Source organism: Camelus bactrianus, chromosome 30 (genome assembly GCF_048773025.1).
Source record: "Camelus bactrianus isolate YW-2024 breed Bactrian camel chromosome 30, ASM4877302v1, whole genome shotgun sequence".
NCBI classification, from domain to species: domain Eukaryota; kingdom Metazoa; phylum Chordata; class Mammalia; order Artiodactyla; family Camelidae; genus Camelus; species Camelus bactrianus.
Window position 1 is genome coordinate 7,674,914 of NC_133568.1, and position 13,445 is coordinate 7,688,358.

Consider the following 13,445-nt stretch of genomic DNA (forward strand, 5'->3'; position numbering starts at 1 on the left):
TCTTAACAGTGTCTTTTGCAAGCTGTTAATTTTGAGAAAGTCCAATTCATTAATTTCTTCTTTTTATGGATCATGTTTTTGATGTTGTATCTAAGAAATGGTTGCCTAACCCAGGAACATAAAGGTTTTCTCCAGTTTTCTTCTAGGAGTTCTATTCTTTTAAGATTTACATTTAGTCTATGATCCATTTTGAGTTAGTATTTGCATATGATATGCAAATATTATATGAGTATGTATCCAAGTTCACATTTATGTATATGTATATCCAATTGTTCCAGCACCTTTTGTATGAGAGATTGTCTTTCTACACTGAATTTTATACCTTTGTGAACAATAAGTTGTCTGTATATGTGGCAATCTACTTCTAGACTCTTTTCTATTCATTGGTATATTTATCTTAATGCCAAGAGCACACAGTTTTAATTACTGTAGCTTTATAATAAGTCTTAACATCAGACAGTGTTAGCTATCCAACTTTGTTCTTTTTCCAAGTTGTCATGGTTCTTGTAGTTGCTCTGTATTTCCATAGGAATTTTAGAATCGATTTGTTAGTTTCTACAGAAATGCCTACTGAGATTTTGATGACAATTGTATTGAATCTAGAGATGAATACAATACTGAGTCTTCTGTTCCATGAAGACATTTATTTAGGCCTTCTTTAATTTCTTTCAGTAATATTTTGTAGTTTTCAATCTGTAGATTCTGTACACATTTTGTCAAACTTCCCCTCAAGGTTTCATCTTTTTGATACTATTTTAAATGGTGCTTTTCAAGTTTTAATTTGCTACTGCACTCTCCTTCCTGTTGACACTGGGGATGGGAAAAGGAGGTGGTGGTTTATTGAGGAGGGGAACATAGTGGCCTCTCAGAAAGCCTTGAAGGGAGATGTCCAGCTGCAACTGTTCACAGTGAGTAAGGACTTTGGCTTTCATCATGAACCAGGACAAGAGGAAAAGCTCCAAAAGCCTTCTGGGTACAGGAGTCACAGAGAAAGATGTTCTTATCAAATATTCCAAAGGACTTCTTACTGATCAGAAGGTCACTGAAAAGGCTGGAGCAGATACTGAATGACATGGGAATAAGAAATTCTTGTCTGGAATGTGGAAAAAGTAATTTCTGTATCAGAGTCATAAATTCAATATAGTTATATCCAACATTTGAAACATGACTGAGAATGGAATGGAATAGCATAGAGTAGAACAGAATAACATAGGATAAGATGTATAATATCAGTTGAAGCAGACATAGTAGTTATGTTGCTGATAGATGGAGCCAGTGTCCAGGTTCTTGTCCGGTCCCAAGAAAGAATTCAGAGACAGGATGCAGAGGTTAAGAAAGTAAAGTGAGGATTTATTAAGGGATAGATGGTACACTCTTAAGGGAAGAGCAGGTAGGTTCAAATGAGCAGCTACCCTGAGTTTGTTTGGCAAGTTGGTTATATAGAGTGTAAAAATTAATGGGCAGAATATTCATTGGGGAGGGAAGGGTTTGGGGTCATACTCCCAGATTTTCATCCCAACTTCACCTTCTCAAAAAAGTGGAGAGATTTTTGTCCTTATTTAGTCTGTATCGGAAGTGTCATGGCGTCAGTGCATGATGGGTACTTCTGATCTGCAAGGCTAATTTTGTTGAAATGAGGGCATAATGAGCAACAGGTTACATTTGGACACTGGAGATTCCTGCCTTTTCCTACCTTTTTTGGTCAGCTACCAGGCCACTTGTCACCCCAAAATATGTGACTACTTATCAGCCCAGAGGTTCTTGCTTTTCCTTCTCTGTCCCGGGACCCTTGGTGCTTACATGATGTATGGTTTCCTGCATTTGGCTTGTGCCCCTCCTTTCTGCCCAATTCCTGCCATTTGGGCTGTGTCCCCCTTTCTCTGCTCATACCTAGCTATCTGCCTGCTCTAACAGAGTTTCCAGAAACGACTTTTGTTTCATTCTCATTCTCTTGCTCTCTCATTCGATCACACATATGCACTAGGTTGCAATGTAAAATGGAGGTCTTCTTGAAGATTTTGTAGCAATTAAAGAACTTTGAATCTCCTGACCTAAAGGACTTTCACTCTGCAAAGCTGTGACTCTCTGAAGTGCAGGAGACATTACTCAGCAAGGTAAGGTTTACAGTGGTTGCTGGTAGTCCTTTGGTCAAAATCTGCTTTGAGTTTGCTTGCCTGAAGGTAATTTTGAGCAATATCTCTTAAAACAGACTGCCACCTGTGGAATACAGTGGAGAAGCATGACTACAGTCTGAGGGTGCTCTGTGCCCCAACTTTCTCTGCCAAGTCTGTGGCTGATCCAGAGGAGTGGAGCTGGTATCTTCTCCCAACAGATGAGGAGACCATGCCATGTGACCTGCCACCTGGCAAAAGAGAAACACGAAGTTAATTTCCTTGTAAGTTCTCAGCACTGTTCTCAAACTGTGTTTCAACCCCGGAAGCAAGGGGCTGCCCTCAGGAGGCTCTCTTATTTCCTTGGCAAACATAACTTGGTTCTGTAAGGATGATAAACATGATTTAAAAAGGACCTTACACAGACCCTCAAATTCTAATTGTAGAGAAAAAGTGTGACCCAGTAAAAGAAATAAGAGACTATAGATATTGTAACTGAGCAGGGCTCCATGGAATCTTCCAGGGACAGACCCCTCACCAATACCCTCTGCTGTGGCTCTGCCCTGAAGTACCCAGATAATAGTATCTCCTGTATATTTTCTGAGTTTTTCAGATGCTGAAAACCACCACCAAAGGGAAGAAATTAATTGCTCGATGATCAAGAACATGTAGCCCCCGGATCTTCTGGCACCTGGGGGTTGATAGTATTAACCACCCTGTTACCTCAACATCAACCAATCAGAGAATTGTGCACAAGCTGATCACATGCTCTGTGCCCCCGCCCCCTTACCTGGCCTTTAAATATGCTTTGCTGAAACCCTTCAGGGAATTAAGGGTTTTCTCGGGCATGAGCCACTCCGTCCTCCTTGCTTGGCCCCACAATAAAGTTTTCTCTGCCCCAAACTCTGGTGCCTCGGGCACACAAACCTGCATCCAGCAACAATATGAAACTAATAATCAAGCTAGCAGGCTCCACGCACAAGGAATGAGTTCAGGGTCATAAAGAGGTCAGGGTGAGGACCAACCTCTGGAAGAGGTTGATGTTTGTGTTTGGAGCAGTCTTGTGTGTCCTTCTCAGCAATGACTCAGCAAATTGATTTTAGAGGCAGCCTCTGGGCACTTACAGCCTGCTGATGGGTTTATAATGAAAATGCTGACGCACGGCTAAGTTGCACTGGGACTGCTGAGCAGTGCTGCAGAATGGAGTGCGTCATTTCCCCTGAACAATGCATCTCATTCATTGCTTGAAGTGTGACCATTCATGTTGAAAATGAAATTCCGCAGAGTGATCTGCTTGGGGAAATTATTCAGAGCTACTCACTTAAAGATCTTGCTATCTTTTGTGGTCCTCAATTAAGGCTCACAAGAACCTCTCCAGTGTAAATTGGTGCCAATCTAGGCACTCAGACTAGAGGAAAAAGTAATAAAAACCCAAAGCTTGTATGAACTTTCAAAAGTCATCTCTAAGGACCCAAGGAGCAGCTAAAATTGATTCTAACTAGAGCACCTAGAATTTGGTGCAAAGGAAAAAAGCATGGACTTGAAATTTGGAAACTTTGGTGCTAGCCTTGATTCTGCCTGTAGCTACCTGGGTGCTTTGAGATCATACGGAGACATATGCATTATTGGACTTAGAAGGAATTACCTAGTCTAAACACTTTTTGTAAAATAATAGAAAAACATAAGGCATTCAAGGAAAACTTTAATAATACCTGGGTTTCAATCACCTCTAATTAGTAAGCCTGAAAATGTCCTACATTTGTGTTGTCTCTTTTGTAATATACAAATAATTAACATATTATAGATAAAGGAAGTCTTCTTGGACCCCACCCACCCACCCAAAATGCAACCACTATCATAAGTTTGAGGAGTTTGACTCTGTCAGTCTGTTTAAAACATTCTTCATTAGCAACCTTTATTGGATTGATGGAGTTTTATTTCTTTTGCTCCTTCTCCTCTTGTACTAGTTGGTAAGTTACACATTTTATTTCTATTCTTTTCGTGATTGTCTTCCAATTTTTAATATACATGTTTCATTACTAATTTTCTAACAAAGTGCACAAGGAAGGATCTTAGTGTACTTCATACCCCTTAGATCTCCTAACGCCCAGTTTTCATGCTATGCTGTTTAAAATTTTAATTCCAACATGTTTTAAACACAAAAGAAATGTATCTTCTTTACTATTTACAATAAACATATATATATATATATATTTTATCATCACTATAATCAATTTTTTTTGCTCACCCAACTTTCTTGAATCCTATTCCTTAGTTCTGAATTTATTATTCTCTTTGACGAATTACATCCCTTAATAATTCTGGCAGTGAGGATCTGATAGTAATAAACTTAGCCCTTAAATGTCTAAAGATGCCTTCACTTTACATTTACTCTTGAAGGCATAACATTCTACATTTACCATTATTTTCCACTGCACTTTGAATGAGTTCTTTTATTAGTGAAAAAATGAGCTGTCAACCAGATGCTGTTGTTTTTAGGTAATTTGTCTCCTCTTGTGGGTTTTACAGTCTTTTTTTCATTACAGGGTCTATGTGGGGATGTATTTGTATTTCTCCTGCTGTGTACACCATGAGTTCCCCGAATCTGAAGACTCATGTCTCTAATTTTGGAAAATTTCAGCCTTTAATTAACGCTTCTAGATCCTCTCTCTCATTCTTTATTTTTTTTTCCCCCTGACATTCTTGTTCAGTATATGTTGATACTTCTCAGCCTCCATGTCAATTTCTCTTTTTTATTTTCTTATCAGTTTATCTCTTTGCTTTCATCCTAGGAAGTGCCCTCAGTTCTATCTTTCATTTTGCAATTTCTTTGGTTATGCTAGCCTAATGTTTAACCCACTCTTAAGTTTCCCATTCTCCTCCCTTATTTCTTGGAGAATGTCAAAGATACTGATTTTCAAATTTTTTTTTTTTTTTAGATTTGTCCATTATTTCTATTTCCTGGAATGAGAATTCTCCCATTTCTCCGATTTCATTCATCTCTTGGGGAATTCTCTCCTGCATCCCTTTCCTGGAGGTCATTTCACATTCCCCAGCCCGTGCCTCTTGGTGTCTGGATCCACAGGAGGCCTTATGAAAGCAGCTAGGCTCCACTCTCAATGCTGAACTTATAACAGCCTGGAAACCAGGCTCATGTGAGAACCTTGATTTTGGCAGTAGGCTTTGGGAAAGGATCGTGTTTCTAAGAGCCACTTGGGCAGAGAAGAGGGGATGTTCTAATTTCTATGAAACACGGTTTGAGCTCAGTTTGGAGCCCATACTTCCCTGGCAGGACCATTGCACACAGCTGGCCCTGTTCCCTCAGTGACCATGAGCCTCTAGCCTCTGCCTGGGCCAACTTCCTTTCCTTTTTGGTCCTTGGCTTTTTTCTTCTTCTTAATATTTAATTCAGTTCTGTATTTATTTTAAAATAAATTAAAAATTATTATATTCTGTGTGTTTGGAGCTGGAGGGGGCATGTATTATGCATCAACTTTCCTCTATTGTGGACGTATCAGACAGGGAACATGAACCCCAGGGAAGTGAGCCAGCTCGCCCAGTTCACAACCTAATTATTGCCAATATAGAGACTATAAAGCTCTTCTCCAGCTTAAACACATTGTACCTTGTCTCTTTGCCTCAAGATTTTTGATGTTCAAAATGCAGAGACGAATGCCTACTTTGACTTTCTCAGTTCATTATTGCAGCAACTGACATTGCAAATAAATGTGAAAATATTTTGAAAATAAGAAGTTTAGTCTCATCAACGTTTTCATTTTTAAAGTTCTATTTTGATAAAGATTGTAAGTGATACCTTCATTGCTAAGAAATTACTTCTGAGTTTTCCACTGTAGAATTTGCTTTTTTTATATACCATCCCCATCCTCAAAGTCATTTTTTTTTTTGTTACTAAATAAAAGAAAAACTCTTGCATGGAAGGTGGTGCACTAGGGTAAACTTACAAAGACTAAGGAATAAATTTTATTTTCATATATTCAACAAACGTTTTTTTGAATATCAGCACATCTGTGCACTTAGGTTTTGCCTGGGAAGTAGTAAGTAGATTATTTTAAAAAAATAAATAAATAAACTTTTAATTTTTAGAACAGTTTCAGATTTAGAGAAAAATTGCGAAAGTAGAGTTCCCATATACCCTACACCCATTTCCCCCTATTATTAACACCTTATATCAGTATGGACATTTATCGCCATTAATGAACCAACATTGATCCATTACTATACCTTTTTTTTTTTTTTTCAAATTTCCTTGGTTTTTACCTTTTTCTTTTCTAGGATACATTCCAGGACACCACATTCCATTTAATTGTCATGTCCCCTTAGGCGCCTCTTCCCTGTGACAGAAAGTCAGACTTTACATTTTTGGTGACCTTTACAGTTTTGAGGGCTACTGGTCAGGCACTTTGTAGAATGTCCCTCAGCTGGGATTTGTCTGATGTTTCTCTCATGATTAGAGCGGGACTGTGGCTTTTAGAAGAAAGACCACAGAGGTGAAGTGCCATCCTCATCGCTTCATATCAAGTGCACACGCGATCAAGATGACATGATTTTTGATGTCTGGGGTAGCAATTGTAAGATTTATCAGCTGGAAAATTGCTCTTTGCCCCTTGTTTATACGTTTGCTGTCTTTGGAAGGAAGTCACGATGAGCAGCTCACACTTAGAGAGCAGGGAGTTATATTCCACTTTCCAAGGGCTGACTACCGGCATAAGCTGTGTGGCATTGTCCCGCATGGGAGATTTGTCTGTCCATCTTGTCACAAATTAAATTGCACGGACCCTGCTCACGCCCTCACCAGCCAAGGCTCTCCACCCCTGTGCCCCTTCTTCTCTTTGGGTTCAAGCAGCCAAATAACAAAACCGATGCTGATTTTTATTCAGTGGCCAAAGAGCAAAGAAGCACGAATGGAGTTCACAGAGCGACTTCTCACCGTCTTCGTGGCGAGAGAGATTGAACTTCAAAAGCGTGAAAACAGAGGGAGGAGGAGTGAGGCTAATGACGGAGAGCTTATTCGTTGGTCTGCTTGGCAAGGGGCAGGGCTTCTCAAGGGAATGGGGTGCCAGCTCCTTTTATCTTTTTTGGTCCTTAGTGTCCTGTCATGGCCACCAGTAGATGTCATTTCCTATATTAATGTAAGTAAAATCAGCGTATAATGAGTCTCGGGTCTGTAGGAAGTCAGATTTGTCCCTACCTTGGTCCCTGCTGGTTCCGTCTGGTTGTTTTGCTTGTTTGTAGCTTCCTTTCTTATCTCTGGACTCTTTGAAGATTTATGTTAATTTCTGCTAAAGGTGGGGGTTGGCTGGCTTTAAGCAAAGACCTGGAGCATCTCTGGCAACAATTTATTTCTTCCTTCCTTCCTTACTCATATCAGTCTGTACCTGAAGGGGTTCAGAACACATCATTCAGAGTACACCACTTTGGCATATTGATCATTTTGAGCTAAAGGCACTTTAGAGAAACAGCAGATATAGGAAGACCTTTTTGACCTCTCTTTCTCTACCTAAAACCAGGTCCTAAAATGTCCCATGAGAAGGGGCCCTTCTCTGTCTCAGGGCGGGAAGAACATTCTTATCACCAGAGACTGGGAATCGACTCTGAAATGAAACTGTACAAACAAACCTTTCCAAACGACCTTTACTTTCCATCAGTTTTCTCCGTCTATTTCCTGCTCACCATCCCATGATTTGCTGCCTCTGTTCCAAACTCCTTTGTCTTGTCACATCCCCACAATTTATCATCTTTGTTCAAAAAGATGTGTGAGTTTTTGTGCCTGACAACTTCCTCGGGTCTTCATTTTCCTTCTGGAGACGTCTATGTACAAATAAAAATATTTAATAAAATGTGTAGGTCTTTCTCCTGTTGATATGTCTTCTGTCAATTTAATTCTTAGCCTGAGCAACAGAACCTAAGAGAACAGAAGGAAGCTTTCCTCCCCTGCAGACTTATGGATATTTATTACATTTTACTACTTTATTCATTTTGTTGTCTAAATTGTTCCAGCTTTGGCCATTGGGAGCTCTGGTCTTTTGACATGCTTACCATCTGTGCATGTGTGTGTGTGGACATGCGTGTGTGAATGTATGTGTGTGTGTATGTATGTATGTATTTAAAGACTTGCTTACGTTTTTGGTGTTGCAAGATTCTCTAGGCTTATCTTGTGTATTTCCTGACCCAGTCCTAGAATCAGCCATTTCTCCAAGGAGCCTTGGTTCCTTTTAGTAAGGAGATTATTGACTAAAAGAAAATGTCGCATTGAATCCAACATGATTAGACATTACTTTATTTATCACATTTATAAAATAATTGGCATTTTCCCCCTTGCCAGTCTCACAGGAATGCTGAGGTTACAGTGAATGGCTTCACAAAACCATGAGATTTCTTTGAAGAGGATGACTTTCAAAATGGGGATGTATAAACTCCTGCAGAAAATTAGGAAATTCCACAAACAGAGAACTTCACCTATAATTGCCAACTGAGACTACACATCTCTTCTAAACATGGGTCTAATATTGAACTATCAAATGGAAATTTCTTAAATGCAAGAGGAAATTAACCTGGAAAAACACTAAATTTCAAGAACTAGAATCTCTTTTCTTTCATCAGGACCAAAGGCGATGCCCTGGCACTTATTAAAAGCTATTGTTGCTGGTTTAAACAAAGAACCTAAAAATGTTTATTATTGCAATGTATCTTTTTATATGTGCTCAGACTCCAAAGCCTAGTTTTATTTGTAAGGTTCCCCAACAGAACGGTTGCTATAGATTTAGAAAAAGCCCAAAGGACAGCATGCTGAGCCTTTGGAAAAACAGTTCCATTTCTAAAAGCAACGGATATATATTGAGGCTTAAAGGGAGTTGATCCGTAGGATAAAGTCATAGCTAATATAAGGTTTTCAGAATAAAATCTAAGATTTCAGGGAAATCTAGGGACCAATTATGTGATGTTCAAAGGAAACAGTGGATACGAGTGAGCCTTCGTTTTTACCCTATGCTTAAGGCAGATATGTGCAAATGATTCTACTCCATCTTGGGGAATAAAAATTATTTTTGTTTCTTTTTGAGATTATGATAATGAAGAGGAGGAGATTGAAATAAGGGTGATGAAAGCTGGAGTTCTAGGCACCTGAGTTTTAAGTTGCTTCAGTTCAGAAATAACCACAGTGATGGAATTTGACTTTGGTCTGGTCCTTTCTCAAAGTGACCAGATCCTCCGGGAAAGATCTCTCTCTCAACCTTTCTCTTTGAACCTGCTTCTTCAGCCTGAATTTTATGGTCAAGTAGGCTCTTGTACCAACCTTCAAGACAGCAAATTATTTTCTCAAATGGAGTTTTCCATCCTGGTCTAAGGAGGCCAGGTGCACGAGCCTTCCTTATCTTCCATCAGCCCAAAGACAAAAATGTCTTATGAATATAAGATTTGTAAAAATTTAACCTCTCAGTAATGTGTAAAGAAAAAAAAGGAGGAAACAATGTGGCAGAGGGGAGGCCAAGCAGAACCATGGTGGCCACAGGAAGAATAACCTCCCCATGGTTCTCTCTGGGGCCCCTGAGATGGGTTGCCTGGCTACTTAATAAGAAGCAAATTCTCCGATGGGAAAACCACCCTATCCTCATGCATCACTTGACCATTGAAGGAGAACGGGATGCTAATGAGAGCGGTCCAAGGGGAGGCACTTCAAAAGCAAGTGCTCCTAGAATGACCGACCCACTGTAGTGCTCCGGTGCTGATAAAGAGGAAGCACCGAGCGAGTCAAGTGAGCAAACACCGGGACTCCCTGTGTCCTCCATACTGGCGGCCTTCTTCACCTGGACCCCCTGAGAAGGACCCTAAGTTCTTATTTGGAGTCGTCTCTTTGGTGACGTTGGCTATTTTTCTCAAAACCATCATTTCAAGGCTCAGGAGGAACTGCAGGGTAAGGCACATCTCTTTTTCTGACTGTCTCCGCTTGCTAACATTTGGAAATTCTTTCTACCTGTTCATGGGGGAAATTATTAGCCTCTAGGTTTCTTTTTATTTTCTTTCCCACCCACCAAAATAAAAATGCAACATTGTATATGTGTGTGTGTACGTGTGTATATATACACACACACACATATATACTCACTTTCTTGCTATTAAAATATTTGAGGTGCTTGTTAACCAATAATACAGATGATCTGAAAACTTTTTGAGGATGGAATCCTACTTTTGACCACATAGAATTACACAGCTTCCATTTCATACAGAGCATCTCCCAATTCGTTTGCTTTCATTCCCCCTCCACGCCTCAACTCCAACCTCAATTTAGATTACAGTGTTAAAAAGATCATCATAAAATGTAGCCTTGTACAAGGAGACGATCTAATTATTCAGCCTTCCCATATGAGCCTAATAAATTACGCAGCTTTTCCTGCCATATTTCACCTGGGAGAATGAGTGTGTCAAACACCATAGTGCATGAATTCTCCAGCCAGCCTGTGTAGATGCCAGAGCCGCAAGGGTTTAGTGCCACGATCTGAGAGTTGGTTTTACAGTGCTTGAAGAGTGAATGTTAATAATTCTTTTTTTTTCTTCATTTTTTTTTTGGTTGGGGTTGAGAACATACGTTATCCTGAAAGGGCTTGTATGCATAAAGAATGTGTGATCTTTGTTGTATATTTAATAATATTTAAACAAATGGCATGCTGTCACCTAATTGTCTGCATATTATTCTAGAGTATTAATGAAAAAGCTAAAGGGAATTCCTCAAGCGTTCAAATGAGTTATTTGGGACAAATGAATATCAGCCTCCTGAGGCTCTCGTCTGTGGAACAACAGGGCGTATTTACAGCTCTGTCTGCACGTGGGAAGAAGTTCCCAAACCTGTTCTAACTGTCTGGGCTCCCTGGATGGGTGTTGAGTGGGAGCCTTCTGGTCTACCTGGCGGTTTGTTCCGCAGGCACCGCGCTGTGATTGCGGAGCAGTTGTGCACCGCTCCCTGCTGAAGGTGGAACCTTTTGACTGGTCTGTTGGAAGGTTGGGGTTTCCTGACCTCTGAGGGCATTCTATGATGGTGGGTTTAGATTTTGTGTAAGGGTGGGTTTAAAAGCAATGATGGCAAGTGTGTATTCTTATTTTGTCTTATCAATAACACTCTCTAGAGTAAGATGAATATTATGCACTTATTATGACTAAAACTCCAAATGCTAACTGTCCTTTGCAAGAAAGAAAGTCAACATAGCATTGCCTTACATGCAGATTAAATGGCTGATACCAAGGGAAATTTTACTGAATATGTAAGCTGTGATTTTATATCAGTGAGTCAAATTCAATCAACACATTTTCATGAATTAGAAGCTATTTCCAATTTTTCAACCTCTACTTTACCAGTAAAGCATCTCTACCCAATTATTTGCTCTAACCCCCCTCCCACACACACACAGCCTTGCAATCTGTCTACACTAATTTTGCATGAGAGGGAAGTGTTCTGAGATGAGGGGCAGTGGCAAGCAGGGGTTGGTTTGCTGAGAGCAGAGGCACTTGTCTTGGGTAGCACTCCCTCAGCTGTGCTCAGAGTACCAAGACAGGAGGTGGAGGCACTGAGGCACAGTTATGGCCCTGACCGTGATACGAAACTAGGTGAGAACTGGGGGCTGCCACCTGGGTGCTGGGCATGGAGACCACCTCATCTCAAGATCCTTTCCCCCAGCACACCAGCATTTTAATGGTGATGGGGGGAGGGGGGCTGGAACTTCCCCAGACAGCGCCAGCTGTCAGGCAGCTTGGAAGGTCAGAGATCAGCAGTATTATCCATCTCCTGATGGGTGACAGCCTCAGATCGACAAGTCAGAAGTGGCTTAGATATGATGAGCACAAGTTTAGGCTGCATAAACTTGAAGTCAGTGGATGTGAAGAGTAGACTGAAGTGTTCTTTTTTTTTTAAACATCTTTATTGTGGTCTGGTTCCTGTACAGTAAACTGTGTATGTTTCAGATGTACAATTTGATGAATTTTGACAGATCTGTACACCCATGAAACTACCACCACAGTTGAGATAGCTAACATTTCCATCAATCCCCAAGAGGTGCAATTTTCTAATTCCTGATTTATCCCTTCCCACCCATTTTAACCCCTGGTAACCATAAATTTGTTCTCTATGTCTATGAGTCTGTTTCTGTTTTGTAGATAAGTTCATTTGTGTCCCTTTTTTTAGATTCCACATATGAGGGGTATCACATGATATTTTTCTTTCTCTTTATGTCTTACTTCACTTAGAATGACCATCTCTAGGCCCACCTATGTTGCTTCAAATAACATTAATTTATTTTTTTATAGCCAAGTAGTATTCCATTGTATAAACTTACCACACCTTCTTTATCCAGTCATCTGTTAATGGACATTTGGATTGTTTCTATGACTTGGTTATTGTAAACAATGCTGCTGTGAACATTGGGGTGCATGTATCTTTTAAAATTATATTTTCCTCTGGATACATGCCCAGGAGTAGAATTGCTAGATCATATAGTAAGACTATTTTTAGTTTTTTGAGGAATCTCTATACTGTCTTTCATAGTGGCATATATATAATGGAATACTACTCAACCATAAAAAAGAATAAAATGGTGACATATGTGGAATCTAAAAAAAGGGACACAAATGAACTTATCTACATAACAGAAACAAACTCACAGACACAGAGAACAAACTTATGGTTACCAGGTGTTAAAGCAGGTGGGAAGGGTTAAATTGGAAATTGGAAAATTGCACCTTTTGGGGATTGATGGAAATGTTAGGTATCTTGGTTGTGGTGGTGGTTTCATGGGTGTATACATCTATCAAAATTCATCAAATTGTACATCTGAAATATGTGTAGTTTACTCTACAAGAATCATATCATGAGAATGGCATTAAAAAGTAAAGTAAATGAAATTTTTAAGAAAGGAAAAAAATAAGAGTGGGAGGTAGAAAGATGGTTTGGGACAGGAAGACCATGAGGAGCAAAGTCTGTTTTTCCATCTGCATACACGAGAGAGTGGTCCTTTGAAACAGAATTGATCTTTATATTGAAATCTAGAAGATAATTTTTCTAATAGACCAGATGGTGATGAGATCAAGTTCTGACCTTCCCTGAAAATTAGTCAATGTAGCTCTTGTGTGGCTCGTGTTAGTCACTAGAGAACATGCTTTCCTGAGAGGCTGTGATATGAGGGCCTTTGATTGAACAAGCTTCAACAAAGATCTTCCAGGAAAAAAAAAAAAAAAAAAAACTCAGTACAGACACATAGACACACACACACACACATTCTCTATCTCTCAGTTTAAAAGGACTCTTGTCCATAATCCTCCAAGTCTAGCCTT

The 13,445-nt window shown here is 39.7% G+C and overlaps 1 protein-coding gene across 6 annotated transcripts in view; it reads left to right on the top strand.

Annotated features, from left to right (window-relative positions):
* The first annotated feature begins 9,658 nt into the window (after window positions 1-9,658).
* The window catches only part of SLC14A2 (solute carrier family 14 member 2), a 429,661-nt gene continuing 425,874 nt past the window's right edge, over window positions 9,659-13,445 (top strand). For 2 of the 6 annotated variants that reach the window (XM_045521419.2, XM_045521418.2), the window contains exon 1: window positions 9,674-10,041. The gene's annotated coding sequence lies outside the window, so the exon portion shown is untranslated. Of the gene's footprint in view, window positions 10,042-13,445 lie in introns of all 6 variants that reach the window. The other 4 variants (XM_045521425.2, XM_045521422.2, XM_045521421.2 and 1 more) reach the window with 4 other exon arrangements.